The sequence below is a fragment of the Dromaius novaehollandiae genome, chromosome 10, assembly GCF_036370855.1.
Source record: "Dromaius novaehollandiae isolate bDroNov1 chromosome 10, bDroNov1.hap1, whole genome shotgun sequence".
In the NCBI taxonomy this organism is placed as follows: domain Eukaryota; kingdom Metazoa; phylum Chordata; class Aves; order Casuariiformes; family Dromaiidae; genus Dromaius; species Dromaius novaehollandiae.
This window is the reverse complement of record NC_088107.1, coordinates 19785253-19801341: the sequence shown is the minus strand read 5'-3', so window position 1 is coordinate 19801341 and position 16089 is coordinate 19785253. Positions and strand designations below refer to the sequence as shown.

General features: G+C 36.4%; 1 protein-coding gene across 2 annotated transcripts in view; it reads left to right on the top strand.

The window, feature by feature from the left end:
* The window catches only part of RORA (RAR related orphan receptor A), a 396655-nt gene that overhangs the window by 155436 nt on the left and 225130 nt on the right, over positions 1-16089 (top strand). The window lies entirely within an intron of this gene.

Genomic DNA, 16089 nt, shown 5'->3' with positions numbered 1-16089 from the left:
GTGTGTCGCGGCAGGTCTGCCCCGTAACGGACGTGGACGCTTTAGTTTTGTGTAGGTTTTGCATTTTTTGTAGGTTTTAATTCCTTTCTATGTGATTATAGCATACTCAGGGTTTTGTAAAAGTGCAGTAATCTGAGGTGTCAAGGTGGGTTTTTTTGTTTTGTTTTTTTGTGGGGTTTTTTGTTGTTTTTGGTCTAGTGAACAGAGACTTTAAGAGCTAGGGAGCATGACGCAAAACGTAAGTCCTTTAGCTCAGTTGTGGATGGTAGCACAGCCCATGAGGATGAGTGGCAGCAGACATCAAGTTGGTTACCTCTCATCGCCAGCCCTAATTCCTCAGCAAGGAAGTACAGTGTTGGCAGTAAGCAGGCAATGGCCAGCCCCACACCCAAACTGGGAGGTTTTCTGTCAACCAGCTGCCCAGTTAGCAGGGCCCAAGTAGTGCCCGTGTGTTCCCCCCCCAGCAAACCACTGCAGCAAGATCAAACCATTGAGGGGAAATTGCACGTGCAGATTTGCTTGGGTTCGCTGCCTTATGGAGCAGCAGTTCCAGAGTGGATAGATCTAGTCTTTAAATATTAAAAAATATTTTTATACTGTTCGGAGCTGAAACCTGGTCAGGGGGCCTGGTAACCCATTTGTACAAGGCTCTGCCCTGTGCTGGAAAGTGTACTGCGTGTTCTTGCTTGCCTCCCTCTTTTCCTCTTCCTGCTTTCTGTGATGTAAATGTAGGTGTTGCTTCTAGGCCTTTTTCTGTTCCTTCCCACCCTTGGTTGTCTTGCCAAAGTATTAGCAAGTAGTTGTGCAATTAGGAAGCAGAACCTTGCAGGGGAGGGAAACTATAGAGGCAGCAAAAGTCTCAGGAGAGAAAGTTTGCTGCAGGCACCTTTTAACAGTCAGTTCTGAAACCAGCTGATACGCAGTTCCAATCAACTAGGCAGAACCACATACAGCACAGCATCCCATTCCCCCACCTCCGTTGCTTGATGGGGAATTCAGCATTTAGGAGCATCTTTTTTGCTTTGTTATTTTATAATTGTGTCCTTCCTGTGGTATCTTCTCCCCAACCAGCTAGCTTTCACTTTCAGTTATAAGACTTTCTATTTTCTTTTTTATGGTATACAGAAAACTGAGCATTATAATATCTTTCAAAGTATTCACTGGTATTCAATCTCTCTCATTTCTTAAATTTTGATTAAAAACTACTTGTGATGTTTGGGGCTGTGTTATTAGCATGAGAAACAGATCCATGAACAAGGCTCTCTGAATAGCCTTGAAGAGCTGCTGCTTCCTCGTTGCTCCTTCCATCTTCCCTAGTTGTCAGCTTTTCAGGTGTTTGACTTCATATATTCATCTAATTTTGGCTTGCTGTCTGCGACCACTGGCATATGTTTGCAGCACGTCATGGTGGTTATGGTAGAACATCTGTACACGATGAGCAGCTATAATGAAACCATTTCAATTTAAAATTGCGTTCAAGTTTGTTTATGCTTTTTTCTTTATTGTCGATAGTATTAAAATTTCATACATGGTATCTAACTCTTATCCTAATAGGAAGATGTATTTTGAAAATATCTTTTTTGCTTTAGTTACAAGTGTCTCATTCAGTCTTTTGCTACTTTAGGATAGTTATTGACTTACCTGGTTCTATTTATTATCGTTAGTCATATCACTGGGATGTTTGAACTGATGCTTTGCATATTTGCATGTGCCCATTGCTTCATTTCCAGATGTTGATACAAAGGCTTAATCATCACAGCATGCGAAGACAGCACCATCTCTTGGGCTTCAGATACTGTAACCATGTGAGTAGGCTTCCCTGAATTAATTTTCTCTGATGAGACTATGAACTGTGAACTGAAGGTAATTCATAGAAAACAGTTTGCAGATTGTATATTGCCCCAACTGTCCTTTAATTCTTGCACCACTTATACCTAAATCAGTTAGATACAGCTAGGAACATGTTCGTGATACGAAGTTTTGAAGCCCCCCCCACCAGTCTTGCACAACTACAATTATGTTCTTCTGTCTGTAACACAAGCAGAAACTGTGTAGTAATGAATATACCAGAAAGGGTTGCAGTACTGGTACCTTTCTGAAACTGGGCAATTAAGGTGAAGAAAAGTAAATAAAATTCTCTGAGAGGGGGCTAACATTGGAAAAATTGTGTCCTCCTAGATAACAAATAGGAGGGGGCAGAATCAGCACCTGTAATCAGTTCATAGGAGGTAAGTGCCACCCACACCAAAAAAATGTTGGTATCAGCCTCCAACTTTTAGCATTTTTTTTTCTTTGTCAATTACAAAGATGAAGAGGGGAAAAACAATCTCCCTGCAAGTCAGTCTTACATAGTGCTTTGTTTTGCAAGGGTTCTACTAATCATGTCAATACTGAGCCTCTAGTAGCCAGTTTTTGGTAATTACATTGGAAATGGCTGGTTTGTACCTAGTAATTCCAACTATAATTACCATGAAATTATATAACTACAAATTACCCTGTCATGTGGATGGCCTAAATAAGCATGTACAGTACCTGCTTTGTGATAACAAATTAGAATTATATGGTTGGTTAGCTAGTAGTAATACGAGATTTTGAAATGGCCAACCAAGCTGGCTAGTTATGTGGGGAGAAAGTGTGAGTTTTTTTTCTGATAGTTGGTTTAGATTTTCAAATAATGGATTTATTTCTTCACTGGTACTTGCTCATCAGGGAAAAAAAAATACTGACTTGGATTTTGTTTCTTCTTTTTTAGTTAACATTTATATGGTATAGTATCATTTGCTTGGCCATTCTCAGCTGTTGCATTTGTTCACCTGGAGTGCCTGCTACTGCTTGTGGGACATTTCCTGTTTTTTGTTTTTTTATTATTATTTAATGATTTTAAGTGTATGCATTAGAAAAAGGCTGCTTTGCATTTTTCTCAAAGAGCATTATGTCCATTTGCAGCAAAAACAGTTAATGGCAAAAATACTCTGGGAGATTATACATAGATGCAACCTTTTATTTTTATTAATTTTTATTTGAGGAAGGGAAAAATCATGTCTAAAAGTGGTATACATCATAAAACAACTTGCTCAGTGTGTCAGAATCCCCTATCGGAAGATGCCTATTGTAATTCTTTCTTACAAAGTGAAAATAGTGTTGATCTTTCTCATTTGCACTTTATCTCTAATCTGTCATGAAGGGGAAGAAAGGCCTGTTTTTAAAAAAACAGAAAATGGTAATACCAGGTCATTTGAAAGCCTAGCTAGACTAAAGCACCTGAAAACACAGTCTAACTATGAAAGTGGGCTCATGCTTAATAGCTACTGTTGTTATTAGTCTTACTTTCTGATGATAACAAAGACTCAATGTTGACAAATACAAAACTGATGAAGTGTAGCAGTCTTCTACTGTAGGAGTGGTGGTGTACTTCTTGCAGCCATAAACAAAACCAAAGTTACTACTGAAAATAGCTTCTGCATCTCTAGTGAAGAAGGTATGGAAGGGAGAAGTAAGATTAAAAACTCAGATCAGTGTGGAGCTCTCCAGTAGGGTAAACTGGATGAAAAATACATATCATCGGTTTTAGTTTTTGCTAAATGTAGATGGTGTTGTCACTAAATCCCACCAGATGGCAGCATAAAAAAGTTGTTGTATTACTTTATTTCCGAGGCAAAGTTTGCCTCCAAGTTTCATTTTGGGGGGGTTGCCATGGAAAAAATGAGTTGCTGTGATCAGAATATGTTGCATGCTGATTTTTATTATCTGACTGGACCTGTTTTTAAAACCAGAGAGTGAGAAGACTTCGTTCATCTCTTAAAAATGCTTGTTTCATGTATTTTCATTGTTAATCATGTGCAAGTACATTAGTAACCTGATTATATAAAAGACTGTGTAACTTGGGACCTAAAGTTCTTTCAGTGAATGATAGAACTCCCTCCTCTTCCAGTGGTATTTGAATCTTTATGCAAAGGTAATGGTAACTGTTCCTCGTCTGTAAGAGTCATGTGGTCTTACCTCTCTTTTCTCTGAGAAACTTATAATTGTGACCAAAATGTTTGTTGCTGTTCACCCCAAGCCATACTACCAGCAAAAGTTGGGCTTTCTAAAGTTGAATTTAAGTTAATTCTCATGCTTTTATTTGTGTTTTCTTTGGTGCGTGCCCAAGTAAATTAGGTAGCCACCTACACAAAATGAAAGGCTCTCAGAGGTTTACAACCTCAGCTGTTTGTCCTTATCTAAGTTCCTTTATTCTGTTTTTCTTGGAGAATCTCTTACTTACCTAGCTTCCTCTCTTCTGAGGGGTAAATATTTACAGAAGCAAATAGTTCCAGACAGAGTTTGTTGTATTTCATAGTGCATACAGTTGCAACTCCAAATGCGTGGCTTCCTTTTGCAATAACTTATTTCTGTGAGCCTCATTTGTCAGTCATTAGCAAGGACAGGTGAAAAGTAGTAGTAACAGGGTTAACCAGTGTGTCCATAGATTAGTAGTGGGCTGATCTTTAGACTAAATGATCATCTTTGTTATCTAAACCCAGAGTCTGATAGGACATTCCATTGAGTTGACTTTTCAAAAACTTATGCAGTTCTTTCTGTTTCAAGCAGATGTGAATTGGGCTATATGCAAACATCAATCTATGTTAAAAAGAAGTTACACAGAAATTCTTACCCTGGAATTGATTCAATTACATATTTTTCTGTTGATTATCGTTTGCCATCTGCTTTTGTCTTAGCTAGATACACAGTACTATTTTTTGTCTCTCTTTCAATTAAATATTATGCAAACCAGCACAAAGTTTTCATAGACTTGAGCTGACAGTATGTTTTAAAGAAATATCCTATCCCTTAAGATGTCAAGAAACATGATGGTCAGGTATTTTCAGAGTGTGTAAGGGCTTTGAACTCTGTCTAGCATGCACTGTTTATGGCCATTAATACTTACAACATTTCAATTCTCAAATTCTCCTTATCCTCCTCTTTGTGTTGTCTCTAAAAAATCTGTCTTTCAGAGGGTGCTGATTGGAAACTTAACTAGCAGAGGGATTTCCTATGACTGTAGCTTCGTAATTAGAACGCTTCAGAAAGCTTCTGCAAGAGTTTATGGTAATTTTGATTGCAGCGAATGAAGATAATTCAACAATCAGACAGGTTTTTGAGCTGGCCAGGTGTTTGTTTAACTGCTCAAGAAGGTCAAGGACTGAATTACAGTCACAGTTTTCTGTATATTGACTCAACAATTATTTGGGTTGGTTGTCTGAAAACATTTTTCTGCTAGGCAGTTTTATTGCAGAGAACTTGTTTGATTACTTGAGCTGTACTGAGAGGTGTAAAAAGATGGATCAAAAAGGTAACTGAATAACTGATTTTTAATTTGGAAAGGAGTGAGATTTACTCATCATTCTTATTAGTTTATTTTGAATTCTTGGCCAAAAATAACTATTAATTCAGATACCTGTTGCTCTGGTGTGTTTATGTAAAAAGCACAAGAATCTTTCTTCTGCAATGCAAGTTGCATTCCAATGAAGCTTACTACAAGTGGAGAATTTCTGTCTAAGCATATCTTTGAACACTGAGTATGTTTTTACAAGGTCTGCTTTCATATGCTCTTAGTCACATTTGCTGTAACTCGTGGACTTCATTATGTGCTCCTGAAATCAAGGGAAGTCCTGAGAGAACTATGCTATAGCTACTTGTTAAAGGCTCCTTATTTCTGTGTCATCGTCTGAAGAAGAAGGTTTTTGAACTCTCTGTTCAGTCTTAGTTACTCTTTCAAACTGGCAGCAGAGTTTGCCCTCCACAAAGTTAATAATTAAGTATCTGGAGATATGTTACAGTTGCTTACTAATCCAGAACTTTAATACAGAGTTTCTATAAAGTTTCTTACACAATGGAACTGTTAACAGCTATACAAAACATCCAGTAATTAAGAATTCTGAAGTAATTTGGGGGCATTCCCATTCCAGGAATATGCAACACTGTCTAGTAGTTCTTTACATATCTGTAGTGCATCAGCAATCCCACTAACACAAATCATTTTCTTCTTACTATCTTTAATTTCTTGCTTTTGAACCTAAATAGCTCCAAAGCTAGAAAATTATCTATTCTGTTTGAAATTATTTAGTAAGCTGAGGTAATAAAATCTTAGATTAAATATGGGCAGAGAACCTAGCAAATTAGAACAGAAACAGTGATACTTCATGACACTTCCAGTTAGACTATCTGAAACAACAGATTCTGTCCAGACCTCTGTGGAATGTGATGGTTTGTCTGAAAGAAGCATTCACATGCCTCCACAAATTTGCCCTGTATAGTGTACTAACACCACGAATCGCTCACTCATTTTCACGCTGGATGAAATGACTATGAACAGCAAGAAATTGGTGTACTTTTTGCATTTTGCAAATCCATGTAGAGTCTGAGGTTACTATCTGACATAACTCTTTTAAATAAGAGCTTTAAGCAAAATTAGTAAATTATGTAACCGTCACAGAGTAACCAGTAACTGGCAGTGCTAACATTGTTTCTACAGCTCTGATACCTTTCATGCTCACTTATAGTTGTTTTAGACCAATGTTAGTACTGCCATATTTGTTCTAATCGCTGAAAATTCCAGGTTCTCTGTGATACCATCATTTTGATATTTCACTGTGTTTCCAAAGCAGGTAAAAGAGTTAAGAATGCCTGTGAATAAGAGCCATCTGCCACTGCTTTAGCATAGTATATCTTGAAAGTCTTGATATGAAGACTGGTATGAATAGGTTCATAGGCTTGATAATATGTGATGCTTTTCCCAGTTGAGAAGCTTTATAAACATGCTCAAAAGTTCCTGCTCAGCACTCACTGACGACTTAGGTATATTTAAGGATTTTATTGAGAGTCATTTCAGTGAAAATGATGAAGATTCCTGTAAGATTCATCTGTTGAATTTCTTGGAATTATTTGAAATTCTTAGTTTCTTATGATATGGCTTCACTTTGAATTTGTCTAGATTCTTATTTTGGTTCTTCCTTAATCTGCTTTCTTTCAATGCACACAATTCTACCTGCTGGTGGGTGCTTGCAGCCTGATCTGGCTAAAACTACCCTGAGCTAGCCTGCAGCTTGAGTTGGAGACCAAATTTTTATTCTGACGCGTAACCAAACCACTTTTCAAAGAGGATGCAGCATATATCATAGAACTGTATTGCCCAAGCTAGTGAAAAAGAGTCATTCTCATTGGTTCCTTTTGAGGTTTGGCATTCAGCTTTACAATTAAAATGAAGCTATAATGTTGTAGTTGACAGTTTGTGGTTTCTGTTGATTATACTTGAATAGAGAAGGATGCTTATAATTCCTCAGCTTAAATTTACTAGTTTATTTTGTTGCATCTATTGGAAAATTTTCAGGAAGTTACAGCTTTAGAATTTAGGCTTCAAAAAGAATTAGCCTGGAATAGTATATATTGGCTATTATTTTCTTTAAAAGTCAAGTTGATCTGTTAATGAATAACATGACATAGCAGAATTTTTTGTAAAAGACGATATGTAATGAAAACTCTTATGTAAAATCTTTAGAACCTGTTGTATGAGAATAAATGCATAGGCAACAGCAAAAACTTCTTTAAAAATACTTTCTCATAAGTTGATTTACTTTTTTGCATGCTTCTCTGTAAAAGTGATAATATATAGAAATATGCATTCTTGCGAGTATGAAATATTCCCATGTAATTCATAAGTAAAGCATAAGTGAACGTCCACTTTCTGTTAATGTAGAGTGCCACCAAGCCATACTGTCTGTTTACTTCTTGTCACGTACAAGAGTGCTGCTAGAGTACAGCAAACTGTGCAAGTAAATTAAAACACATTTATTCTACATTACTGAATTTCAGTAGGTCTTCTAAAATTGTAGTGGTGCAAAGAGAAACAACGTCTTGCTTTGCCAACAGAATTGACCAGCTATAAAAGCTCCAGGTAAACTAGTGATTGAGTATCTTCATTCTTCACATTTCTGAACTAAAATTAAACACTTTGTCTCGCATCCATAACTCTTGGGGTTTTGTTTTCTCCTATCAAGAGGTTATGTTAAAAAAAGACAAAAGTTTTGGCAACTTCCTCCAATTGAAAGAGGAAAACTAGTTATAACCTTTTTCCAGCTCCTTTTACTAAGACATACAGGAGATCTGCAAGCATTAGGTGCACTCAAAGCTGAGCAGAAAAACCTATAGATGCTGACAGGTGTCTATCATAGCTGTTAAAGAGCCAGTAGCCTTCTCAACCTCTTTATAGAGCTGTTCTTTTTGAGCTACGGCTCTAATGTCTGGATAAACATGTTTCTCTTAACACCTTTGACTGGACTTGCTGGATTAACACTTTTAAGAGCTTCCTGGATAGTTAAAAGAGTCAGTATCCATATTTTTACAACTGATCCAGGTACTGTCTTTATGACAGTGTGGCTCTAATGCATGCATAGCCGTAGTGTTGGCTGTGTAAGCAGCACTGGACAACGTAGTCTCATCAGACTTAAGTGTTGGTACTTGGCCATTTTGGTAACAAAGAAAACGTCGATTAAGGCACTAACTTGTGCAAATTCTTCAGATTTCTGATTTTTCTTCTTCAGTAGACGTTCAAGTGTACGGATTGGTGAAGCAACAAGGTAATAAAGAGGTAGCTGTTCCCATTTTATAGATTATATAAAAATACTGCAAGTGCCAGTGCTTCTTGTAGCTGTGTTAGACTGTATAAAAATTCTTGAATGTGAAGTCTGGCAGGCAGGAGAAGTAAGTTTATGTGGTTTAACATGTTTCTGATTCTGTGATACTTGCCTAATAGTGACACTGACCATGTGGAGACACTCATTTTGCTGACAGTCTGTTAGTAGGCCAGTTGAGCTTGTCTTCTCGGGATCTCCAGGAAGAAGGTTTTTCTGAGAGAAGGCGTGTGTGTTTTGAGTTCATATATGCTGTTAAAAAACAGAAGCCACAAGGTATAAATTTTTGAATTCAGTTCTTAATCAAATTTTGGCATTATATTTATCAGCATGTGCACCAGAAGTGATCAAAGAACGTCCTGTATTGTATGATTCACTGTTCCAGAATTGCTAACCAAGCCAACTTTAATCACTAGTGCTTAAATTGGTGAACTGTATATGATCAATCTGTAGGGTTTTTTTAATAACAAAAATCAGCAATTGAATAAAAAGCTGAAACAGTCTTCCAAAAATGGAAAGAGGTTACTTAGTTACTTTTTTCATTTTTTTGTTTTTTGTTTGTTTGTTTTGACTGAACTCTACATTTCTACATTTGAAAGGTTCTGCATTAGAGTTCAGATTCTTCTAGCCATTCTGTGCTGTTAATGATAAAAGTATTTTGCATTAGATGTTTTATTTTGCATTAGATGTTTAGGGCAAAAAAACAGCATAAACTTAATGTTCAGTTCATGAATTCAGTCAGCTATATTAGACTTGTGCATTTTCTTCGTTTGCTGCATCAGAGTATGATAGCATTTGCAGGTTTATGGTTTTTAGATGCAACAGAAGATTGGCACAAAAAATGGACAGAACAAGTAGTTGTACAGGTTCTTTATATGGCATGCTGTTTTTTAGGCAAGTGGTACAGTGAGACAATGCACAGGTAGACTGGCTGCCTGCAGTCAATCGATACTTTCCCTGTAGTATAGCTAGCCTCTGAGATTTCCCTCTCTATATAGGAAATATTGCAAGTTCTGTGATAAAAATGCTCCAATTCAATGAACAGCCACTTTTTTTTTTTCCTTAATGGCCCACCTGTGACATAGAAGCCATTGTTTGCTTTTAGGTTACACCTCATGCAAGCCAAGAAACCATTGTTTGCTTTTAGGTTACACCAACTGTTGATTAATGGTTGTGGTGGTACATAATTGGCCAACCTGAAGCTTTTATATATTTGATTCTGGAAAGGAATTGTGATGAAAAGAAAATTGAGTGCTGGAAAATGTTCAGACAGTGTTTGAGAAACATAAACATTGCCAAATAAGAGGGTCCATTCATAAACTAAACATATAAGTGATTTTCTATCTCTCTATTGATTAGTGCTAAGAGCATACAACCTAAAGCAGCTTTGTAAACTCCAATAATGAGAGTATTTGGGAAAAGCAAGCTTATTGTTACAGTCCAGGAGGTGGATGCGAATGTGATCGTGCTGGCACATCTCACTGGACTATTATCTGTATATGGAGAAAATTTTGTATTGTTTCTAATGCTTATGGATTGCAGTTATTTACTTCACAATAGCTCAGTGGGTAGAGACAGACGCTGTGTTCTGTTAGTGATGTAAGCTCAAGTGACAAGTCAAAATAAAAGACTTGTCCAAATGATTTTAAGACAATAAATATGATGGCTCTTCATTGACAGGTTGTTAAATATTAATTTCTCAAACTGCGAGTTTTAAAGGCTTCGACATGTGTTGAGATTCTCACTATTTAAAACCAGTCTCCCACAAAAATTTCTTATGGAGTGAGAGCAAATGTTTACTTGTATGACAGGGAAATAGGATTTTTTCATTTGTATGTATTTAAAAAAATTGAAATTTAACTCTCGGTGTATTTGCAGACATAATGTGGGCTATTGTTTAAAAATACCTAGGTAGCTCAAAGCTTGTTAATTGTTTCATTCATGTTAGGCAGATGTTCCTAAAGGCTCTCCTAGCCTATGATAATACCAGTGAAATAAAAAAGGAATCAATGCTGTTGCTTTAAAGTGTTGCCAAATGCTGTATTTGCTGTGAAAGGTAGAGCTTGTATAAAAACAAAAGGAAAGAAATAGAAATCTGTGCTTCTAAAGAATGCAGTGTTATTCAGATGGCATTCTGAGAGGAAGAAAAGTGTATTTTCTAAGATCTCCAGATACTAAAACCCATTTACTGTTGCTGAAAAAATTGTCTTTGAGAGAGGATTTAGCTCCTACTAATCCCTAAGGGACTTGTTTTGATAGTCTTTATAGAAGATTTTCTCAGTAACTTCTGATTTGTTATAAAAGAGCAATTCCTGATTTGTTCTCAAGCACCTTTTTGTGGCGTGTTTGTTAATGAAGTTCGTGTACGTACAGGAATGAGGAAGAAAAGCCGATCAGAATTGTTTACTGTGGAAAAAGTAGGAACATTCAGATTTTCCTGGATCTCCAGTTCTCTTTCTAGCCCGCAGGGTACTGAGAGTCTGGATTTCATTTAGTGTGTTATGTAGCCTGCTCAGCAGTTTGTGAAAACTGATCCTGCTTTCTATTTACACTAGATTCTGTATTTTCATTGTACTTTCTAAACACGAAGACATTTCCTTTTGCTCTGAGGTATGTCCACTTTTAGATTTAACTCCATTTTCTAATAACTTGCACAGGTGATCAGAATGTCCTGGTTTTACTGTGGATAAGCAAGTTAAGAAGGATAAACCAACTTTCTTGAAATGTCTTTACATTGCTTTTTGCTTTTTTATGAGCAACTCAAATATCCAACAATATGTGCCTTTTCAAAATCTAAAAAGTAGTAACAAATACTGGCCCTTTGAAGTAAAGGGCAACCATAGTCCTGAGAATCTACAAAGAGTGGTTTAGCTCCATCATTTTTTCCAGTTCCTCTGATTAGGGTCCCTGGTTGTGCATGTGTGCTCAGTTTACAGAGTTATCTTGGAAAATGAGGTTGCATTACAAATATGGTCTTGGTCTAATAAAAAGGTGTCACACTGCTTAGCTAAAAAGAACTTGGACCACGTTTACATGATTTCCCATCATTCTCCTGCCAAACTGTCTCTTCCCTGATCTGGAAGAACTGTCTGTGTAGTTGACACCATAGTTAATTCATCTGTTGGCTTTGCTACAGAAAGCAAGCATGGCTGTTAACCAGTGTTAATAGAGTAATGTTTTTCTGTTTTGAGTAAAAATTATAGAGCATATTGAAATGATGTGAATACTGTATTTTAAAGGCAATTTGGACTTCTGCACATTTTTAATTTATTCTTATTATTTATATTTAAATATTTTCCTTAATTCCAATAAATGTACATAGTCTAAAGCTACACAGTTTGTGTTTGCTGCACAGACTGTCCAAACCATTTAAGTGGCAAATCACACTGGCTTCTGTCAAACACCATAATGTAATGTTGTATTGTGGAGCGTAACGCAATTTTTGCCTTAGTAGTAGAGACATGCTGAAGAGCTGCTTTCCTCTCTTTAGTTAAGTTCCTTCAAAACTTTTAAAAATTCACATTTTGGGGGCAATTTAGAGTGAGTGACATTAAATATCCTGAATTTCACTCGTACTTTGGATTCGTCAGTGACCTGAGAAGTGATTACTGTGACAGATACTGTCCTGTTTGAACTTGAAGTCTGAAGAGCAAATAGTTAGTTTCTCCTGGCAAAGAATGTGGATTTGAATTTGCAACAAAATACAGTAAATTATTTACAACTAGGGATAATTTCAATGATAAAGACATCCTGACATAACAATCTAAAGCTAAAGAATCAAACAGTGACCCCCTTTGGATATTAATTGCCACCTCTGTGCCATTATTACAGATTTTTTTTTTCAATAATAAAAGCCCAATCAGAATAGACATTTATTACTTCACTGAGGCTTTTGCTGAGTGGCTTAACAGTTGCTCAATAGTCCAGCCACCCATGATGAACAGTCACAGATATTTTGCTTTCATACTGGCTTTCATGCCTGGCCAAAGTGACCAAGATCCTAGCTTTCAGATTCGGACTAAATGCTTGCTGAGACCCTAAGAAAGTCTCACTGTAAATTATTTTCCTGTATGGCAAAGACTGTGACATTACTATTTATGTAACTACCAAAGATTTACATGAAAAAAAATAATGCTCTCAGTCCAGGTAATTGTTTATGTGAGAAGACATTGTTTTTCTATTTTTCATCCTGTGTTTAGCGCTAAAGATCAAAGTGCAAATATTGCTTGAGCTAATGAAACCAAAGACTTACCTTACATACAAACTGAACTTGTTTATATCATTCCAGCTTGCTGGTCTTTCTCTAGGATGCTCTCTTAAAACAAAAGTAATGGTGATAAAATCACCAGGTGCATCACATTCTAATGTGTAAGAGTCACCAACTGGCAAGAAAACAATTAAGACAGTTAAAATGTAAAAGCAAATAATCTCTGGTTAAGCAGAAGTAATGCATTAAGAAATAGTGTGAATTTTGTGTGTTGTCTGCATTTCTGGGGCACTTAGACTAAGAAAACCATTTTATGACAGTAAAAGACTAGGGGAGAAATGCATTATCAAACAGCTTAGAAGATGTGATCTAAATTGGTTGATACTGTTGAGCTCCTCTTGTGGTTTTGATATTTAATATAAGCCAAAAAAACAAAGTGCTGGTCTATTTTCATAAGCCACATTTGCAGCTAGGACTTAGAGATTTCCATCATTTAGGTGTTCCTGTTAGTTTTAAGTTTTGTCATGTCTTGTTTATTTAGAACTCCCTAAAGTCATCTTGGGTTTAGTATTCTCCTGAGAATGAAACCTGGCTTCCTGATGGTGCACGTTGGTCTGCATGACCTGCTTCTCTTCTAAGAGTAAAGGAAGGGATCTTCAGTGGTAAGGGAAGAGTGCAAAGCCTGGCCTTACCTTCCTGTGGTCATGAGTTGGAAGGTGTTGGCTCAAAAGTCAGCTCCCATGGATTTACACCTCCTGCCTGCTCCCTTCTTCTTCCCAGTGCTGGACTTCCTAGTGCCTGACTGTGGTCAGACTTTGGTCCTGACCTGTATAAAGAACTGGATGAGGAATCAAATTTTGACCTGTGATTTCTTCTTGGACTTTACTTTAAAGGTGTGTTAATATTATTTCAACACACAGGGCTGCTTTTTCCATATTCAACCCATAATCATAAATCCAGAAGCACCTTGTGCATTCCTTAATTCCTTTGCCCATGGTCTTCACCAAGCTATTATTAAGTGCAGTAGATGTGTGGCTTGCTTCTTGTTATCTTTCTTATTCATGGGAGTATGTATCCTGAGAGTATTAGGTTTGAACTGGTAGGTCTCCCAAAATGCAAATAAATGGGCTGTCAAGTCACAGGTGTTCACAACACAATGGTGAAAAACAACACAAGTCTGAGGATTTTGACATATTTAATACTATAATTAATTCAAAGCAAACTTTTGGTCATCTCCGACCTTATGGGTATTGTTGCTGGCAGATCTGAATTTCATTGGCTTAAAGTCTATCAAAATATTATTCCTCATTGTCATTATTTTTGTATGCTATTTTTAGTTATATGTGAAGCCCAAGAATACATTGTTACCTTTTAATTCTCTTTCCCCAGCACAATGTGTCTAATTTTCCATGCATTTCCACAGTATTTTTAGCTTTAAAGAATTTTTTTTTTCCATTGGAAGAGTAAAAGAAATTAGAAAACCTTCCACACTTGTGGTTGGTTTGTTTTGCCACATTATAACAAGTACTCTTGATTAATTATATTCAGGCAAGAATTAAGGAAATTCTACATCTGTCGATAGATTTTTTTTTTAATGTGTATTTATACTAAAACCAACTCTGACATATTTCATAATATAATAAAGATTAATCAGACTTAAAATGAAAATCTAAACAGGAATAAATAAGGAAGTCATACTTTTTTATTCCTATTTCTATTATAAAGAAAATAAAGAAAAATGGAAAGAATCAGTTCTTCAAATTTAAAGGGTATAAGTACCTGCATAACTTTATAGTATTCTAACCTTAACTAAAGGTTAATTTCAATGAATCAGCATTGAACACTGGAAAAAATATTTTTTGTTTCTGTTTTTTAATGGATTTGGTTAAGCTTACTTTCATAGTTCTTTTGAAGAAAAGTAAAGAGCATCCTGGATAAATTTTCAGTTTGGCTATCTGTCATAGGTGTTTTGGTTTCAAAAGTACTGATACCTAATTCTGTTAGGTTCAGGTAGAAGAATGGAATGTTAAAGGTCTGAAATACTTCTTTCCAACACACAACACAAAACCCATGTTTTTTTCTAAGCAGTTCTCAGTATCAAAACTCCAGATGTATTCTTGAATCCACAATCCTTGAATAGCAAATGAAGATGCAAATGTTCTGTTCAATGGCTAAATGCACATTTGCAAAACCTGAACGTGGGAGCAAATTTCTTCTGGGTTTGGTTGGTACACCCAAGGTCTCCTGTAAGGCTGGTCTGTGAGATCATGCTTCCTGCTTTGTGAAATTAGTTACTTGCACATCCGGATCAAATGATTGTGTACTTAAAAAGAAATGTCCAGATTCAAATTCTTCACTCATATGAACACAGATGTGCCCACATACAGAAGCCATTCACCTAAGTGACAGTGAACAACGGACAGATCATAAGAGAGGCCCTGTATTGCCTTCATTCAAGTTATCTGCACCCTTTTTACTTTTAACCGTTTTTGTCTCTTGCTTCCATCGGTTCTCATTGGTCCATCCTGTTGAGAATGCTTAATGTTCACGGATGTCTTCCCTGTCTGTGGCACTTCTCAGATTGCCATAATTTCCCCCAGCATTCTGTCATCTATTTAATTTACAGATGTGCCTGTCATTGCTTCTCTTTATCTTTTATCTTCTCAGTTATACCTTTTAACTGTATATTTTAAGTGTAAAACCTGTTGGAACCTTCTTTAAGGTGAACAGCAGTGTAATTATAAATTTACTGTAATACAACCCTGCATAAGAAGTGTTGGATAACGGTATTAAAAGCACAAGAAAATGTTTTTGCAATATCATAATTTAAATCTAAACCTAAGAATAGTTAGGGAGATTACCAAAGAAGCAATGGCCTAAGCCTAAAGCTTTAGGCAGGCTGTTGACATTGCAACTTCTGTTACAAGCAGGGTGATTTGTGTACATCAAATGGGTACTTATAAAGCAGCAGGAAGTTGCTAGACTACTAAAACCAAAGACTTTAAACCCTCAAAGGTTTGATTAACCTAAAAAGAAAGCTGGAGTTCTGGTACAACAAAATTCTGCAAAATATTGAAATTCTTGTTTGATGCTTTTTTTCTCTCCTGAAGATCAGGAAACAGGTTCCCTTTGAAGAGTTCCTTTGAGAAGAGAAGCTTGCTGTTTTTACAGCTAGTTTTCTATTCCCTGTGTTGGCCATATGAAAATGGTAAG